Genomic DNA, 6,000 nt, shown 5'->3' with positions numbered 1-6,000 from the left:
GCTCCGTCAGAACGTAAATCCAAAGGGACGTCACCCGCGGGGACATGACAGGTTAATTACAGTGACGACACGGTATATAGATTGCAATAGATATTGCTGGACTACCAGCACGCAGTACTGAAACTAGCAGCAACTGGAATGATGCCTACTAGCCTGAAAAAGGCGGGAAGAAAGAGACAGCAGAGATGTCGTCTCCTGAGTCATGAGCAAACATAATCAGTTTTATTGATGTCCTTATTGCTGACAACACGTGCTCAAGGTGTTGCATGCCGGTACTTTATTTGTTGCATCACCTTTGCCGAACGCTGTTCAGCAAAAAAACCTGCAGAGCTGAGTCACCTGCGAGCTCACTGCAGTAATCTCAAGAAACATATCTCTGGAGAATACCACAGGGATCCAAAGCTAGGTTATCGTACGTTATTAAAAGCTGACCTCGAGGCTAGCTATAGCTATGAGTCGAAAATAGTGTCCGAATGTCGGCAGAACTGTGCATGATAACTGGACCACAATATCACTAATTTGCAAAAATTTTGCACGACTAATTTCGACCAATTTCAATGTAGCCATTGCATGTCCCCTAGATGCGGCCCTGGAAAAAACCAAACGACGTCACATTGCTCACGCAAGGCGTCGTCCATATCTGAAGTGCTTTGCGTCATCCCAAGACGCATTAGTACGTCCATTGTCCCCTCTCCTTCTTATCTTTCTTCTCCCGGTAAATCCTCAGAGATAAAATTCCTCTCAATCGGCGCACCTATATCCCTATATATCAGGGTGAAATGCAGCTTGCCAGTAACACTTCAGCTGCTGGGGGCTTGCTCCTCCAGCTTAATACATACCTTCCAAGTAACTTCTCTCGAAAGCATTTCTGGATATCTACAACAGCAGACGGACTTAATCTTTTGCACGAAGGTTGCCAGAGTACCTGCACCCTTTCTCAGCTCCAAACCTGACTTGCGCAACGCGGTGCTTCCGTAGACCCAGTCATGAAGACCTACGGCCAGTGAGACGTCGCAAGAAGTTTAGCAGGATGTCGTCTGCATACATGTTTGTAAAGATCATGCAAGATGGTAAGTGTACCTTTGGTTATATGTGCTGACGTGTTTATTTTTGCACATCTTGTGGAAGAATCATTTAAATTCAAGCGAGAAGGAAAAAAAAGCAAAGCATGCTAAACGAAGTCTGCTACTGGTACTTCTGTGTCGTCTGTTGCACTGCTCGAAAGCGAAACTAATAGACACGTGTGTACTAGGCAAAGAAAGAAAATGTCGTCTCGGCGAAAGCGCATCGGCTGTCTTTGTCGTCTGCTTAATTGCTCGAAAGCTACAAAGTGCAGAGCTCCCTGAAATTTGTCTCGTCCTATACGAAGACCTCTGCAAATGTTTTCTGCCGGCCTGTTCAATGGCTTGTCGTCTGCAAACAAATGAAAGCGCGCGTGGCGTTGTCACAGCGGTGCTCAATTGTCGTCTGCTAAAGTCGCTCACAGACATTCAGACGTAGTGAAAATGTAAATTTTTTTTCTCATAGGTGGAACGACATGATGTAACAAAATTATACTACAACAACGAGGATGTTCAGCTGTGGATCTTTTTAGCTTATCACTGCATAGTTTTGCAGTCTGAAATATTATATTCCGACAAAATACACATGTATTTTGAACATAATACTTTCGTTATTCCTTTAACAACCCATGTACAAAAAATATTCCAATTCATGTGACAATTTATTACCATATTTTTGTTAACATGCCGGCAAAGTGGTCATGCCTGAAGAAACATTTAAGCTGTCGTAAATAGTAATAGAAAAAGAAAGTCGTGAACACAAAATGAGGTCACATTAACACGAGCCATATTCGACTGGCCAATCACAGTTGAATACCTCCCCGTCTTCTCACATTAAGTACATATCGCAAATCCGAGGGAGCAGCTTCTCAAACGAGTGCAAATTCGGCAAAGACAGTTTATCGCCTCATTATGTTTAACTGTCAGGTCGTTTCAGGGGCTTAGTATCTCTAGAGGAAACGCACGAAATGCAATCCAGTAAAGTGTCGTTCGTCGTTGATCAGCAAAATTTTCCCCGCTTGCATCAAGCTGACTCATTCGCTTCTATAATATATGACAAAAACGATTAAATTAAATGAAGTTCATTAGGGAAGACAATCAATACTCCTTCCGCGAAAGAAGAAAAATGCTGGATAGGAGTTCGAACTTCGCATTCGGTTATTGCATTTTGTCTTCTTCTTTTTTTTTTTCTTTTCTTGTACGATACGAAATAAGATTTTTATTATGTGCCTGGTCGATTTTGATTTCTGGAAAGTATTTAAATCTACACCCACACAATTTTCTTGTCACCTAATTCTACCTACATCCAAGGTTTCTCGCCGCGCGATTTTCGGCGTTTTTAATACGCAGATTGTTCGGTTACGAAATGCGTACATTTTTTTACCAACCATTGAATCAATAATTTGAAAGCGCCTTTCGTATCCATCGGTTGACGACAGCTATACATATACTAATTATGTTGTTACAGAAAAAAAAGAAAAAGAAACTTGTCACGCTCAACAGAGTTCCACATTCTTGCTTTCTTTTCTTCTAGCTCTGAATGTGATAATACGAGATCTCACGTGACCCATGGGGAGAGCTGCCATGTCGTAACTTCTGGCTGACGACATCGGTGCACTCGAGACGCATTCTCCTTGGGAAACGCCAGCGAAGTCCTAATCTTGCATACGACGTATTTCTCAATCACGGTCCTTGACGGGCTAGTCGAGGACGTAATTTCTCATGGTATGCATCCAATAAGATTTTTGTATACATGCTCGTTTTCCAGGTAGAATCCAATTGAAACCGTGCTTTAAGTGTTTTGTACAAAAATATAAATAAAATAAGCATTAAACGGCGCACAGATGAATATATTTTAATGAATATTTAAGCTGTAATTTCAGTCTTCCTTCTATTTAAATACCGGCGCTCACAGCATACTGTAAAATGGTCACCTGTAGTACTGTAGTACTGCACACAATACAACTAATACAGGATGTTTCAGTAGGCGTGCCAAAAAGTATTAATAATAAAAGTACGCCACGTAAATTTTGCATTTTGTGATGGAATGGGGCGAATCCGAGATGTGCTTTCTGTTTCTAGTAAAAATAAATACATCGATACATAAAACGTCGCGTTGTCTTTGCAAGTGTCAGTGTTCAGTTCAAGAAAGAAAATTTTGTTCAATTGGAATTTGATACGATAACTTGATTACTTAAAGGCCGTTGATCGCATATTTTTGCATGCAGTGTTCTCTTTTTTTATTATTAAAACTTTTGGGCATGGTTACTGGAATACCCATTGTAACATCACATAATTCATGTTTACTTGTGTATACAGAATATTGTCTTCGATATTGTCTGCACGAAGACCTAAATTTCTATTCCATCGAACATAACTGACACCACGAACGCACGTCTAGTATAGCTCAGATTTTGCTCAGTTGTTGTATTTCATGTTCAAATACAGAACAGTATACAGCGCGACAGAGTTTTTCTGTTACATGATAATGAATTGGAATTTACATGGATTTATTTTTACCCACGATCCTTCTCAGGACCCATCATGCTGCACCAGTACCCGGCGATGTGATCCAACAGTTTGAAGTACTGCTGAACATGGCATGAACTTTCGTGTGCAAGCTTGTGCATCCATATTTCAGCACAGCCCTCTCCTGACTCTCTCATCCCGCAATCGAAGCCCCCTGGCGTTTCTTCGGCGAAACGAATGCGATAAATAAATGTATTAAAATGATTTAGACAGTCTGTCCATCAGGCTCAACACCTTTTACAAACGCATCTAGGCATGTGTGTGAGACACTTGTAATAACTGACTACCTGTACCACTTGCACTGTGATAGGTAACTTTGGAGGAATATTCATCTTGGTAGGTACGAGGAAGAAGACACATTCAACACTATGACATTGAAGACGTTAACGTTTGAGATGAATCATCGATATTGAAAGGATTGTATACATGGGGTACACATGGGGTATGCCGAGAGAGATAAATACATGTACTGCATTTCTTCTTCACTGTAAAATTAACACTGGCACTGCTGAAACTTTCGTCAATGAAGTCACTAAGACACATCTTAGAAGCTATCGTTCTTCATATCATATCATTGCGAAACAAAAAAAAAAGAGTATACAGGTGTCCCAGAAAACGTGTCATTGAATTATAATAAAAAAACTACGCCACCTAGAATCATGCGGTCAACGGCATTTGTTCTTACTGGGTTTTTGCCACCTCCTCGTGTGAATGTCGTGTAACGTAAATTTAATTATGTAAATTTTTGCGAGCTTAAGTCGGAAATTTGCCTAGTAAAGGTCACTTTTTTACCCCACCATTGTGAAGAGCGTGTCTAATTTAGTCAAATTTATGATAATTGACAGGGATATTCAGAAGCTATCCCATCGGAAAACATAGCCGAACATCATGCTGTACGGAATAGCGCACGATGAATTTTTCAGCGCAACCTTTGTCAGTCCGACGAAAGGAGGTTGGAAACCCAGCCCTCCCCGACATCGCAGAAAGAGATAAAACAGGCACGGCTTATCACGTCCGACTTTCGCTGGGATAATGCTTTCCCTCTCCCAATTTTAGGAACTGTTACTTTTTCTACTATCACTCTGTGGGCTGGCTTCGGAACCTCCTTTCGTCGCAGTGCGAGCGATTGTGCTCAAAAAGTCATCGCGCGCTATGGTCCGGTGCTCCGAAAAGCATGATATTCGGCTATTTTTACCGATGGAATAGCTCGTGAGTACCACTGTGAATTATCATAAATTTGAGTGAATTCGGCACGCTCTACATATTGGTGGGGTAAAAAAGTGACCTTTACTTGGCAAATCTCCGAGTTCAGTTCGCAAATATTTACATAATTAAACTTGGAGTACGTGACATTCACATTAGGAGGTGGCAAAAACCTAATAAGAACAAATGCTGTTGACCGCATGATTCTAGGTGGCGTAGTTTTTTTTATTATAATTCAATGACACGTTTTCTGGGGCACCCTGTATAAAAGTAAAACGGAAATAGCGAAACTGAAAGTATTGCGAAGTGCGCTTGCCTCCCATGCCGCGGAGCTCACTTAAAATAAAGGAAAACACTTCCGACACCCGGAATCGAACCCGGGCCTCCTGGGTGAGAGCCAGGTATCCTAGCCACTAGACCATGCCGGAACACACGCCAAAACAGGGTTGCGGAGTTGCCACTCCAGGGCTGGAATGGTGCCGGAATCATTCCAGATTTTAACGATAACGATGCTTTATTGCAACTTCCACAGAAAAAAACACAATCAGGGCCAAAAAGCAGCACGAGGCTGCTTGGCAAGGGCCCTTTAACAGAGGCCGGAATGGAATTGGAATGGCGGAAACTGTCCCGGGAATGGAATGGGAATCGAATTAGGTATTTTTCCGCAGGCGGAATGGAATTGGAATGTAACGGTCTGGGTGCCACACGGTCAAGGGCGATGGTTTGGTTTGATTTCAAGAAAAAAATAAAATGGAGATTTTGGCTTCACTAGTGGGAGGCCCGCAACCCTACATCACTTGCACCAGTTACTTTGGTGGAAAAACTCCTGTAATGATGATGCCAATGAAGAGGAGGAGGAGGAGGAGAGGAGGAAGGCGAAATAACCTTGTCTTTGTGCTTTTTCCGTGCTGGGTAATGTCAATCTCCTCTATAGCACTGCTGGGCTAGCTAGTACGGTTACCGGTCCTAATTCTCGTATTGGTGGAATTAAAGGAATGGAATGGGGTTGCCAAGCCATTCCAGGAGTGGGAATTGACCATACCTTTTCATTCCGAGGAATTGAAAGGAATGGAATTATCACAATCTTCACGATACGAGTACCATCCTTGAATGCCCTTCGGAGCCTGTTTGTTCGCCCGTTATTATTAGCCCCTGACGGAAACAACTCAGAAGGAAATATTCAACGAGTTTTTCACTCAGTGCACAC

The 6,000-nt window shown here is 42.1% G+C and overlaps 1 long non-coding RNA gene and 1 other non-coding gene across 2 annotated transcripts; one reads left to right on the top strand and one right to left on the bottom strand.

The window, feature by feature from the left end:
• Positions 1-766: 766 nt before the first annotated feature.
• LOC135398230 (uncharacterized) lies at positions 767-3,794 on the top strand. Its single transcript, XR_010424048.1, has 3 exons — positions 767-1,070; positions 2,596-2,786; positions 3,598-3,794. It is a non-coding gene; the product is annotated as an uncharacterized LOC135398230 (long non-coding RNA).
• A 1,355-nt stretch (positions 3,795-5,149) lies between these two features.
• Positions 5,150-5,221, bottom strand: Trnae-cuc (transfer RNA glutamic acid (anticodon CUC)). Its single transcript has one exon. It is a non-coding gene; the product is annotated as a tRNA-Glu (tRNA).
• Between the last annotated feature and the right edge of the window lie 779 nt (positions 5,222-6,000).

This window comes from Ornithodoros turicata, chromosome 6, assembly GCF_037126465.1.
Source record: "Ornithodoros turicata isolate Travis chromosome 6, ASM3712646v1, whole genome shotgun sequence".
Taxonomy (NCBI): domain Eukaryota; kingdom Metazoa; phylum Arthropoda; class Arachnida; order Ixodida; family Argasidae; genus Ornithodoros; species Ornithodoros turicata.
The sequence above is the reverse complement of the archived record's forward strand: the minus strand, read 5'-3'. Positions and strand labels throughout refer to the sequence as shown.